Here is a 14,675-nt window from a genome sequence, read left to right as displayed (position 1 = left end):
GTTGCTGCATATCTGGATGTGTTGGTTAGAGGTGGACAGAAGGGATTTAGTACTCATGTACAGCTTCCACACATCTCAAAATGAACATATAGACTGATGGAGAGTTCCACCTTGACAGATAGCCAGATGAATAACTTTTGCTTTATTAAGTTTGGTTGGTCTCGTGCCCAACTGTATCGGCGGACGTCTTCCTGCAGTTGGGTTACTATTTTTTACGAGGTTGGTGGCAGGATTTGCACTCTGGCCACCGTAAAACCCTCCACTCTGCAAAACACAAGAAAAATGCAAAGAAAATGGAAAACACACTCTGTGAGAGTACCTTTTGTGCAGCTGCCCTCCACAGGGCAGCGCACCGGATGACGGGATTGGGGCAAAGCCTTTTCAACGCACACTCTTTGATGTTATGAAGAAAACCATGAGGTAAACCTTCCCAGGGCAGATTGTGGTTGTGTGTGTTGGGGTGGTGCTGAGGTGTTGTCCACCTCAAGGAGGACTCATTGGGTTAACCTGACGTGGTCCCTTCGGGTGAGTGTCTGGAATGTCCCATCCTGAAGAGAGGATGATCACCTGTCTGTGTTATCATCTGAGCTCAAGCATTTGAACATCGGTATTGCAGCACTCTCTGAGTTTTGGAGACTGGATTACGGCGAGATCATGGCAGGTGATTACACCAAGTATTGGTCTTGTCGATCTGATGGTTACCATGCCCAAAGAGTTGCTGTAGCTGTGTCCAATGATAGTTGAGGTAACACCAGTCAACAAGCATATTATGAGACTAAGGATTCATCACTCCTTGGGTGTCGTTTCCCTGGTGTCTGTATATGCTCTGAATGAGGCGAGTGATCTCACCATGAAGGACACATTCTATACCTCGCTCGAGTCTGTGTTTGATCAGTTCCTCAGGCGAGATACTCTTCTAGTCTTGGGAGATTTCAATGTTTTGACTGGAATTTATAGGGATGCTTATGAGACATGTGTTGGTCCCCATGGGTCTGGAACAGTGAACCAGAATAGCACGAAGCTCCTTGACTTTGAAAGAAGTCATGACCAACCAAACTACAGGACTTTGGGTGGCTGGTTCATGGTATCAGCACCTACAGGATCATCGCTGGACTTGGTTTTCCACTGCTGGTGGTGTGGCAAAGGAGATTGATCACATGCTCGTTGGAGGATGATCCAGAACTGCAGGGTCTACTGGAGTGATCAGTTCCTCAATACTGACCACAGGCTTGTGGTATCAACTCTAAAGTTGCAGCTGTAATCCGGGAAAATGGTACCATCCCAGCCAAGGCTTGATGTTCGCAAGCTCAAGGATGAGAGGGTAGCTGAGGAGTTCGCAAACAGGCCAGGAAGGGATTTGGGGGGACTGGGTGCTTTGTGGAATCCTGAAGAGATGTGGAGTGCCTGCAAGACCACCATCCTTGATATGGCCAGTGGATGTGTTGGAACTCACCGAAGGGCGATCTCACTTGACCACAGGTGATGATAAACCCCCTCACAGATTCTTCGGACATACTGTAGGCCTCCTTGTCCATCCTCAGTGCACATACAGTTTTACACCTCAACTTATTGACCAGCTCAGCTCTGCCATTAAGCCTGGCCCTGTGACTCTGGTCAATGGTATCTTGTGTCCCTTGAGAGAAAATTCTTCTTCGCCCTTCATTGAGTTCCAAGGCATCCACCAGCAAAATCAAGGATGGTGGTCTTGAAAGCACTCCACAACTCTTCAGGATTCCCCAAGGCAGTCAGACCGCACAAATCCCCACTCAGCCTGTTTGCAAACTCCTCAGCTACCCTCTCATCTTGAGCTTGCCAACATCCAGCCTAGGCTGGGATGGTACCATTCTCCTGGATTTAAGCTGCAACTTCAGAGTTGCTACCACAAGTTTGTGGTCGGTATTGAAGAACTGAGCACTCCGGTAGACCCTGTAGTTCTGGATCATCCTCCAGTGACCAATGAGCACATGGTCAATCTCCTTTGCCACACCACCAGCGTTGGAATAACAAATCCAGTGATGAGCTTGTGGGTGCTGAAACCATGAACCAGCCACCCTCAGTCCATGACTTCTTGCAAAGTCGATTTGTTTTTTAGTTGGCAGAGAAGCCAACTAAAACGGGAGAGCAGTATTCCACCAAGCTACCGATGATGACTTTTAGATTGGATAGGAGTTCAGGTGTGCCAATGAAAGACTTTGTCGGATGGAGGATGCCAAGTCAGTGACTGGCTTTTGACACCACCTTTAAAATGTGGTTTGCCTAAGAAAGATCATGGCTGATAGTGAGACCCAGGAGTTTGAATGACTGAACTTCCTTCAGAGAATTGTTAAGAAAGTGGATCGGAGGGTTTCCAGATGGTCTGTTCAGAAAGAGAGCGAGTGAGAGTGTGAGATTTGTCAGGATTACAAGGAATAACAAGGAATAATAAGGCAATCCAACACAGCTGAAGGCCATTCAGCCCATCATGCCTGCAAGAACAACACACCAACCCATCCACACAAGATCCAAGAAAGAAAATGCAAAAAAAAAGGTTTTAATTAATGAAATAAAAAAGTTTTTTGTTTTTATTTTTGTAGTTTTTTTGTATTTTTACCCCATTTTCTTCCCCTGGTGGAGGGGGCATGGGCTTGGTTAAAAACACACAACATCAACTGCACAACCCCCCTTGATAAGACCCCCACCAACGGCACTCCGTACACAATCACCCATCAATGCTCAGGTCAGATCAGGTATGGGAGCATGCGCCAAAGCAGCGCGTCGCTGCGTCCACTTTCCACCGGTACTCCAAGGGCCTTCATCTGGCCATCCCCCAGGCAGATGTCTGGCCCATCCACATCTCCTTGAGATGCCGATCAACCTGCTGCAACCACGAGGCACGTGGTTGGCCATTGGCCTCCTCCACTCATGAGACTCCCTCGCTGAGAGAATCTGGTGAGCAGGATCAGCGTCAGGAAAACGAGCCACATGTCCATACAGCAGCAGCTGATGCTCACGGACTATGCAGGTAACAAATCTCATTTGAGTCTCTCAGCAACCGCTCATTGGACACAAAGTCTGACCAATGATAGCCAAGGATTCTCCGAAGAGACCTGGTCCCAAAGGAATTAAGTCTCCGTCTCAGATCCTTGGTAAGAGTCCAAGTCTCGCATCCATAGAGCAAGACTGGAAGCACCAAGGACTTGAAGACTCGGACTTTCGTCCTCCTGCAAAGGTACCGACAGTGCCACACCCCATTATACAGTGAATCCATGACTCCCCAAGCCCGATCCAGACGTCTATTGACCTCTTTTTCCCCACCTCAGGAACAAACTCCCACACTCTCATCAATCCCACTCTTCCTTCCAGGTCTTCAAAATAACTGTTCACCACCATCTCTTATCTTCCCCATCCAAAACGATGATCTTACCGACCTCCATTAATCCATCCAAAATACACCTCCTTCAAATTCCCTGCTTTCCTTCCTGAAAGACTCTGTATTCTCCATTTTGTTTACCCCATGTACCCCACGCCACCACCCTTCCTTCCACAGATCTCCTTTTGTTCCTGTTCCCCACAGTTTTGTGCTTCCCTGCCTGCCCCTCACATCTCCTGCTCCCTTTGTTATACGTCCTGTGTGTTAGCTCTTATATGAGCCACTTATATGAGCCTGATTATATTGTGAAGGCTCTTCAAAACAATGAATATTCAGCGGATTCAAAAACCAAAGCAGGACTCATTCCAACAAAACAACCAGCAATATTTCATCTTGTTCAAAAAAAGGGATTGATATTTAATGATGAATTAAGTTTCTTGCGTGCTGAAAAACCTGCTTACTTTTGAAGATGCTCCTTACTCCCAACTTTTTAGATCATAATAATTTAATAATTTTCACAAAGTTGAGTTTTCAACCTGAGTATCAAAAACTCTCACAAGGTTTTAATGCTGGTCTTCAAAAAGAAGATATAATCAGTTTATTTAAACTTCAAAACAAACGAAATGATTACAACATTGAAGATATAATACAACTATTTTGTGATACACAGAGATATAAAAAGAAATTAAAGCCGATAACTTGTATTCTTCGTGATAATACGGATGATATACCTTCTCCCCAAGATTTGGATAAATCAAAAAAGAACCTCGTTATCTTTGATGATTGTGTTAATGAGAGAAACCAAACGGTAATGGACAGCTACTACACAAGAGGGAGACATTCTTCTTGAAATTGTATTTCGCTTTGTCAATCATACTTTCAACTCCTTCGTCGCTCAATAAGAAACCATGCTCACTCTTTTATTTTATTCAAGTTAAATTCAATAGATATAAACAATTTTTGGAGAGACAATTGTTCTACATTATGTAATAAAAAGGAATTTGGGGATTCGATGAAGTATATGACTGAAAAATGTAAATTTTTTGTTGTGAAACAAGATGAGATATTAAAACATATATTTTTTATTTTATAAACAATTACATATATAAATGACAACTATTATTATAAATCTTGTGGGTAAATCTGCTTCTGGAAAAAAAGTTTCATTAATCAAGGTTCTTGAATAGTGCAAATGAGAATATTGTAAATTTGCTTAAAAAGCACCATGTAGTTCGTATTGTATCAACAACTCGAGCAATAAGACCTCGAGAAGTAGAAGGTGAAGATTATTACTATATTTCAGTGGAGGAACATATGCGATTCAGGAATGAAGCTCAAATATTTGAGGGTTCTCCTGGTACAACAAAATATTCACATTGTAAGAGTGAGTTAAAGAAACTAAAATCTGGTGGTCCTGGGATATTAGAAACTAATCCAGAAGGAATGAGGCAAATGATTAAACATCTGAGTGGTAATGGGGTTGAGATTTTATCATTCGGTTTTGATGTTGATGAAGAAACTCAACGCAAACGTATGAAAAGCAGAGATGCAAGTATTAGTGAAGAAGAAATTACAACTCGTATTAATGTAAATAAAGAAGTTGATGAAATATTTAAAGAAAAGGATTTATTTGAACACATCTAATTTAATGATGAAGAAAAGGAAAATTTCCCTGTTGACCTTTATAATTCAGTGAATGATTTTTTCCAATAAATAAATGGATGCGAAGGAAAGAGCAAGAAGATTTAAGGAGCATCAGGAGTTGGTTTCAAAAGTTGTAAAGCAACAGGAATACATAAATAATAAACGCAGACAGAAACTAACGGGTGAAGAAGCATTTGAAAGAAAACAAGATAAATTTTTTAAACCACTTTTAAAAACTTCCCAAGAAAAAATTATAGATACTTCTACAGTTTCCACAATAGAAGATACTCCTAAAAACTTCAAATGTTGAAAGATTTCAGTCAAATGACGGAGGAAGAATTAGAGCATATATGAGAATTCGAATATGATGAAGGATTATTTCAACAACTGTCAGAGATTAATCAACCCCCTGATTATATTGTGAAGGCTCTTCAAAACAATGAATATTCAGCAGATTCAAAAACCAAAGCAGGACTCATTGCAACAGAACAACCAGCAATATTTCATCTTGTTCAAGAAAAGGGATTGATATTTAATGAGGAATTAAAGTTCTTGAGTTCTGCTCAAACCCCTGTTAAACTAACTCCGAGATTAATGTTTCTTCTCACAAAAGATGGAAAACAAGGTTCAACTGTGAGGGATGAATCAAAGTATTTTGATAAACCATTGGATATAAAAAAATAATGATGATAGAGTATATATTGATCTGTTGGACTCTCTTAATTATAGGGTTAGTCTATCTGCTAAAAGTAGGAAGAATGAGAGGGAGAAACACATTATTCAGGCTTTAAGTAGGCTTGGTACAGGTGTTAGTTTTCTTCCAAATGACCCATCACAATTAGTTAATAGACTGTTATTGCTGTTAGGTAGTAAGAAGGCTGGAAATAACAATTGTTTTAATGAAGCATCAGCCATTTTAGACCAGTTGATAAACATGAAAATAATTAATAAATGTCAATACAAAGACATTTTATCCCATATTAAATAAGATGAGAAGCACAATCCTTAGTTATAATTTCACAAGTGACCACACATCTTCATTCCATACCCACTACAACCTGACACAACAGACTAATATGAGGCGTCTTTATTGTCCATGGAAACTTGTAATACCTTGTTTAATATCACCGAGAAAAATGACAAGTTTAGTTATAATCCAGGAAGTGGAGAGAAAACGATAACAGTTTTCCGGGAGCATATGAGATTTCTCAAATATCTTCCGAAATTGCTCGCATTATGAAAGAACAGGGTAAAGAACCAAAAAATATTGTTATAGACATTCAAAAACATCCTTCAAAAATCACAACAAAAATATTGAAAAAAAAGGTTGATTTCACAATTGATAATTCATTGAGAGAGTTATTGGGTTTCTCCTCAAAAAAGATTGAAACTAATGGGATATTTTGGAGTGATAATGTCATTCAAATATCCTCAGGCATAAATTCAGTATTAATTCACTGTGATTTGATTGTTGGTGTTAAAAATGATGGAATAAGAACAAATACAATATTTTCATTCAGTGCATACTCAACCCCAATTGGTTATAAATTCAATATGGAAACCAAAAATCTGGTTTATCTACCTGTGTCAGGAAAAACCATATACAGAGTAAATTTTAGCATAACCAACCAAGATAATCACATAATTTCTTTTCATGGAGAAATTATATCCATCATAATTCACCTACATAAAGTTTTCCAATAAATAAATACGATGGTATGTGAGGAAACACGTGTTGGGAAAATATAAAATATTTATAGGGGATGGGATGCTCCTTTCCCCATACTACAAGGGTGAAGGTATGCATCTTGTTCGAGGATACTATAAACCGAAGAGACAAAGGGGTGTAGGACATCAATTTAGAAAAAAAGGAGATGGGATAATTGATACTCTAATGGGTATTGGTTCAACTATTCTGAAACATAAAGACTGAAATGGCTCAACTGCTTCTGCTGTGCGAAATGTAGTGGGTGCTATAAAGAGTATAAAAGATGCCCAAAAGGAATCTCATAAATTGCAAGCAATAAAAGAAATTAAAAAAGGCAAAACTCAGTTGTCTCCCCAAGAACAACGGAAAATAATTTCAATAATTTGGTCAGGGTTTCAAAAGTTTTAACATCTTTTTTCCTCAATAAATACAAGTATGGAAGCAATTGATAGTATCTATGATTTGGATGATACAATTGTCATCTCAAACTCAACTAAAAAAGAAGACTACTTCAAGGTAAATGCCATAACTGGAATAGACTGGAATACAAATGGAACAAAAAGTTTTGAATAAATAATCAACAAACTTATTTGAATCTTGCCGAAAGTTTCTTGTGTAAATTTACATTTACTGAGGCTGCAAATACCACAAACGCTGCACTCGTAAATGATTTCTTCTGGAAAATGTTTGATAGTGTTCGTTTGTGTACTGGAACACAAGAAGTTGAAGCGGTTGATTATGTCGCTGCTGCATCTGAAATGATGGAATTTACCTCTATCTTCATTTCGTGATGGAATGGGAAAGGAAGCTGTCGAAGGTTTTATTCCTGATATGGCAACAGGAACAAACACAGACCCTGGATGTATAATGATGATACAAAGAAAAGGAATGTTTAATGATTATATACAAAAGCAGGTAATTGTTTGACTGCGGCAGTTCCTCTAAAAGGTATATTTGGATTTTGTGATCATGATAAAGTTCTGTATGGTCTTAAAATTCGATTTCAACTGCAAAGGAATGTAAATGAAAATAGATTGCTTTTTAGGGTGGCTAATGCTTTTGCTGCTCAGAATAAATTTCTAATTGATGCAATTAGTTGGTATATTCGTGAATATACTCCTAATCTTAAAACAGAAGACTTGTTGAATCGAAGACTCAACTCAAAGAAACCACTCAATGTATCATACCTTAAAAGAAGATGCCAACATATTAAACTGAACCAAACCACTTACACATGGAATTTGGGTATTCTGGAAGGAAAGCCACGATAACTGTGGCTCATTTTTTTAAAAAAACCAAATGGTGATACTGCTACTGATGAGAATAATGCATTGAGTGATAATGCGAAGGTGAAACAACTTCGCGTTTCTCAAGATGGAACATTTTATCCATGAGATAGATTGGAAATTAATTGTGAATAAAATGATTATGCTGAAGCATACAAGTCTTACCTTAACCTGGTGTTGGCTTCGTAGTTAGGGTGGCAGCTTGGGATCCCAGGGTCATGAGTTCAAGCCCCATTGGCTGCTAAATTAACACCAGGGGGTTGACTCAGCCTGTCATCCTTCTGAGGTTGGTGAAATGAGTACCAGTGTACTGGTCCCGGTGTATACCCCGGTTAGAATAGGTGTACCATATCCTTGTGTGTCGTAAGAGGCGACCAGGGTTGGCGTCAGGAAGGGCATCCGGCCATAAAACATTGCCTCAAGAAAAAAAAAGCCCAACCCCTGCACAGCAGGGAAAAATGGCTGTAAAAATGGTCATTTATTATACAAGTCTTACCAAAAGGTGTGTGAAAGCAAAAGAAATAAAGAACCCATTTTGGATATGACAGCATTTAAAAGTCTGTATACAATCGATGCGATTGACCTGAGTGCTCAAAAGGAAACGATAAAGTCTAATTGAGTGGATACTTCCCTATACATTGGAAGAGGAGAGAGTGAAGAAGTGGATACATAATGTTTGCTTTTGGAAGAAACAAAATTACAGATTAATACAGAAAATGGTGTTATGATTAGTCTCACATAATTTTTTTTGATAAATAAATGAGTAGTAAAGTGCCAACTGGGGTATATGTTAATCAAATCAATCTTCATAAACTGTCATCTTGTATTCAAAATCAAAAGCCTTGTATGATTAACGTTAATACAATTCAGAGAAAAGGAGCAGGAAGAATTGATGTTTTGCTCACAAGAGAACAGGTGAAAATCTTGAACGATACTGGCTCACTTAAAATTAAAATGTCAAAACCAATGTTGAAGAAATATTCAAGAAGAGAGACGAGTGGAGGAATTCTTCCATTTCTAATTCCTTTATTTGCTGGTTTAAGTGCGGTTGGAGCATTAACGGGTGGTATTTCAGCAGCAGTGAAAACTGCCAACGAAAGGAAGGCTCAACTCCAGGCTCAAAAAGAGTTGAAAAGACATAACAAAGAGTTGGAGAAACAAATTAGTGGAAGTGGTGTAATTGTAGATTTTGCTGAAAAACTTGAAAGTTTACCTGATAAAGCGAGATTGTTAGTTGGAGATATGCTTTCTTCTATCGCACAAGCAGGTGTAAAATCAACTAAAAGGGGTAATGGATTATATCTTTCTAATAAATAAATGAGCATTGATGAGTGGTTTAAAGAATTTGGAAAGAGTACAACATCGAATTTAGAATTTATCAAATGTTGTAAGAAATTAAAAATTCATAATGTGGTTATTTGGATGAGAGATGAATTAACAAACGTGTCCAAACATACAAATAATATTATTATGAACTTGGAAGATAATAATGGGAACGGTTGTTATTGGGTTTGTATTTTTAATAGTCAAGACAAATATTATTTTGATAGTTATGGTCTTCCACCACCTGTTGAAGTCATAAAATTCTTACAGAATGGTGTTTATCAAACATTTCAAGTCCAAGAATTAAATTCCAAGTGCTGTGGTCAATTATGTCTGTTTGTGTTATTTCAACTCAATAAAAATAAAATTGTTAATGACATTATTGTTAATCTAATATAAATGACATGTTGGTAAAGATGGTTCTACCTTTGGTGTATCCCAAGAACTGGATATTGATTTATCAAATTATTACACAAAGGCACAGACTGAACAACAGAAATATAGTATAGCAAAAAATATTAATATGAAAAATGTGTATAAATTAATAAATCATCCAAGCCAGCAGAGACATGAATATCACTGCCAAGCTAAGTGAATCTCTCCACGACCTCAACATCCTCACCACAATCTGGCACAGACAGGACAGCAGCATCCAAGATGTCATTGAAAGCCTGGATCTTAGTGTTGACCCAGGAAACCCATAATCCCAGCGGCTCCGACTCCTCATTCCGCAGCTCGAGGGCCCACAAAAGGATATCTAAAGTCTCCGCAAAGATGACTGCATCATCTGTGAAATCAAGGTCAGAGATCTTGACATTCCCAAACGATGCACCGCAGCTTGATCGCTCCGACATCCTCCTTAGAATCCAGTACATACAAGAGCTGAAAAGTGTGGGGGGCAGTACACACCCCTGATGAACTCCAGTAACAACTGGAAATAAGTCAGAGATGGTACCACCACATCTCACAGCACTCTCAATACCAGAGTAGAGCTCAGACATCAGATCGATCAGTTTTGGTGGTACCCCACGAAGACCAAGAATCCTCCAGAGGGCATCCCGATTCACTGAATCGAACGCTTTACAGAGATCACCATAGGCTTTAAGCAGCCCCTGCCAAAACTCTCGTCTGCGTTCGGTGAGGACCCGAAGGGCAAGGATACGGTCAATCATTGACCTATTTGGTGTAAAGCCTGACTGCTCTGGACGCTGGTGCTCAAGCAGATGGTGGCGAACCCTTTCAAGAATTATCCGAGCAAAGACCTGGCCCGGCACTGAGAGCAGCTTCACCCCTTGGTAGTTGTTGCAGTCTTGGCGATCACGCTTCCCTTTCCAGAGAGGGACAACAAGGCCCCTCTTCCAGTCAGTTGGGATGATGCCTGTGCTCCAGGCAGAGCACAGAACTGCATGCAATGACACGAGTGCAGCATTTCCACCAGCCTTGAAAAGTTCAGCATGGATACCACAGATCCCTGGAGCTTTACCCCCATTTGAACCGGTTCACCACAGCCTGTGTTTCCACAAATGAAGGTGGACCACAGTTGATTGGAGGGTCAGCAACAGGGATTGTAACACCCCTGACATCCAACTCGACAGCTGGTGGATCTGCCTGGTACTACCGCTCAAAATAACCAACCCTGTGGGCCTTCACTTCGGACTCCTCTGTCAAGAGCCTACCACCCTCTGCTCTAACTGCAGTCCACCGAGAGGATGGGCTTGGATGAATGCAATGCGTGATTTCCCCTGTAAGCAGGACAAGAGTCCCTTGACCACAGGTGATGCTCTACCCCCTCACAGATTCCTCGCACATAGGCCTCCTTGTCCACCCTTAGCGCACGTCGGACGTCGGACAAGATGGCAGCAACTCCATTTGGCTGACAATTCAATACACGATGTCCTTGTCTGATAGAATGGAACAGCACATTTCACAAAGCCATAACTAACACAGACAACATACCATAAGGCAAACAACAAGCTAACATCTTCATAGACTATTATGCAGACACAAGTCACATAATGTAGGACCCCGAAACCAGGAAAGAAGTATTACAAGAATCAAACTCAGCTGCCAACTCAACACCACGATCACGCCATTCACTCCCACACAAACAACAAATATCATCAAAAACATCAAACACTTGCAGGTTATCGCTCCTGACAACGTCTCCAATTTACATTTAAAACACTTTGACAAACACAGCATGTCAGCACTCAAAAACATAAGCAATTTCTAACCACCTGCACTCAGGAATTCCCCAAATTTGGAATCTAGGCAAAATCATTACCCTCCTTAAACCAAACAGAGATCCCACCAAATCAGCCTCCTGCAGACCGTTCACATTACTTTGCACACCCTCCAAAGAATGCCGAATATTCACACTGACAAACACTCACATCCGACTCTCACACACCCAGCATGGATTCAGACCAAACCACTCCACCATCACTCTCATCACAAACCTCACACAAAACACCTTTGAAGGCTTCAACAATACAATACCACCAAAACACACTATTCTAACTGCAATGGACATCAGCAAAGCATTTGATGTCATCCCAAAACTCTTACTCACAAACAAAATACTCAACACAAACATGCACATCAACACCAAACACTGGCTTGCCAACGACCTATCATGCTGATGATCATTCATAATTTTTAACGACAAATCATCACTCACTCGATACTTTCCTTAAGGAGTTCCTCAAGGCTCAGTCCTTCACTGGTTCTATCACTGTCGAAAGTGGATCCAACCACAACACTCTTCAATGTTTTCATGCACAGCATTCCACAACCACCTGAGAACCTACAAATAGCCTCATATGCAGATGACATCATCATTACCTCAACCCACAGCAACATCAACACAACCACATTACAACTTAAACCCTTCCTTAGCACCCGACAAACCTGGCTCATGATCAACGGACTAAAAGTAGTCCCCTCAAAATCAGTCATCACTCTTTTAACATATCACAGCAAGGAACATAGTGCATGCAACATGACATCACACGAAACAACATCCCTATCCCATACACACAAAACATATGTACTTGGTGTCACTTTTAACACAACTATCGCATTCTCAGATCATATCAAAACGAATAAAGAACATGCACAACCAGACTGAACACACTTAGGGAACTCACAGAAAAACATCACTTTTATACAAACAGCACATTGGATCAGTCATTGACTATGCCAACTCAACCTGGACCGCCAACCGATGAAACACACATCTCAACATCTTACAGACCATAAAAAAACAAAGCCCTTCGCATCATCACAATTTACACATCAACATCAACCATTGAGCACCTAAACAAAGAGACAAAAATGTTTAAAAAAAAATTGAACACCACTTGGCATGAGAGGTGCACAGTTCCTTACAGCTACAAGTGCCAACCCAAATCACCAATGTCACAACATGTCCAAAAACTCAGACCTCTGGACACATTAAGAATTGGACTCGGTGTCCTTTTCTCCTGACAAGGTGAAGAGTTTACTGTCAAACCTCGACTCAGATTCTGCAAAACAGTCCAGACGGCATCAGCCCTCGTGTCCTAAAAACTTGCTCCTCTGCTTTTGTTCACCCTCTCTGTTCTATTCACCCTCTCATTTGTTCAAGGTCATCTGCCATCTGCTTGGAAATTAGCAGTCATTAATGCCCTGCATAAAAAAGGAGCAAAAACCAATCACTGCAACTACAGACCAATCAGCCTTCTCCCAATCATCGGACCGGACATGAAATCAGAGCCATATAACTGGACATATCACATGCTTTTGATATGGTATGGCCACCCGCACTGCTCACCAAACTCTCTTCCTATGATATCCAAAGCAATCTCCACTAATGGCTCACAGACTTCCTCTCCTGTTGCAGTCAACATGTAGCCCTTAATGGAGTTCTCTCATTCCATCTTCCTGGCCAGGTTGGGGTTCCTCAAAGCAATGTTCTTGACAATGTACTTTTTTGGTTTTCATCAATGATCTCTCTGACTCTGAAAAATCCTCTTTACCTCTTTGCTGATGACTCCACCCTCTGCCATATCATCTGTCATCCCTCAGACCGGCAAGTAACAGTCTCTTCACTCTCTGCAGATCTGAATAAAATCACAAGCGACTCCAACACTTGGAACATGTCTTTCAATCCTAACAAATCTCACATTCTCACTGTCTCTCCGAAAGAACAGTCTGGATCACAAATTTTCTGACAAAGCTAACCCCCCCCCCCACCCCACCACAATCTACTCTCTCAACAATCCTCTTAAATAAATCCTTTCATTCAAGCTTTTTGGGACTCACTATCTGCAATGATCTTTCCTGGGAAAGCCACATTTCCAAGCTAGCCGCCAAAGCCAGTCACCGACTGGGCATCCTCCATCGTGCAAGGTCCTTTCTTGGCACACCCCATCTCCTGACCACATACAAAGCTTCCATCTGCAGCCTGGTGGAGTACTGCTCTCCTCTCTGGGCTGGTGCTCCCACCTCTCACCTCTCTCGGCTTCACGCTGTGCAAACCAAGGCATTTAGGATCATTGGTATCTCTCACGGTAAGGCTGAGTCTTTGGGTGTCTCACTCTCTAACCACAGAGAGGTCAGTGGTCTTTCTGTCTTCTACCATCTATTCTCAGCTTTGCCCTCCCCCCCCTGCTCTGTCTGTGATCTGTCACCCCTCCCCCCCGCCAATATTTCCACAGGGTGCTCAAAATCTGCCAGTAACCCCCTTCTGATAAAACTCCCAAAATCAAGAATCACTGCTCACCTTCACTCTTTCATTCCTCTTTTTCCCCACCTCAGGAACAAACTCCCACACTCTCATCAATCCCACTCTTCCTTCCAGGTCTTCAAAATAACTGTTCACCACCATCTCTTATCTTCCCCATCCAAAACCATGGTCTTACCGACCTCCATTAATCCATCCAAAATACACCTCCTTCAAATTCCCTGCTTTCCTTCCTGAAAGACTGTATTCTCCATTTTGTTTACCCCATGGACCCCACCCCACCACTCTTCCTTCCACAGATCTCCTTTTGTTCCTGTTCCCCACAGTTTTGTGCCTCCCTCCCTGTCCCTCACATCTCCTGCTCCCTTTGTTATACGTCCTGTGTGTTAGCTCTTATATGAGCCACTTATATGAGCCTGATTATATTGTGAAGGCTCTTCAAAACAATGAATATTCAGCGGATTCAAAACCAAAGCAGGACTCATTCCAACAAAACAATCAGCAATATTTCATCTTGTTCAAAAAAAGGGATTGATATTTAATGATGAATTAAGGTTCTTGGGTGCTTAAAAACCTGCTTACTTTTGAAGATGCTCCTTACTCCCAACTTTTTAGATCATGATAATTTAATAATTTTCA

At 40.8% G+C, this 14,675-nt stretch overlaps 1 protein-coding gene across 9 annotated transcripts in view; it reads right to left on the bottom strand.

The window, feature by feature from the left end:
• Window positions 1–14,675, bottom strand: part of LOC147026423 (diacylglycerol kinase zeta-like) — a 293,140-nt gene that overhangs the window by 173,980 nt on the left and 104,485 nt on the right. The window lies entirely within an intron of this gene.

This window comes from Eptatretus burgeri, chromosome 5 (assembly GCF_056783735.1).
Source record: "Eptatretus burgeri isolate ZD-2024b chromosome 5, Ebu_testis_v1, whole genome shotgun sequence".
Classification (NCBI taxonomy): Eukaryota; Metazoa; Chordata; class Myxini; order Myxiniformes; family Myxinidae; genus Eptatretus; species Eptatretus burgeri.
This window is presented reverse-complemented; position numbering and strand designations above follow the sequence as displayed.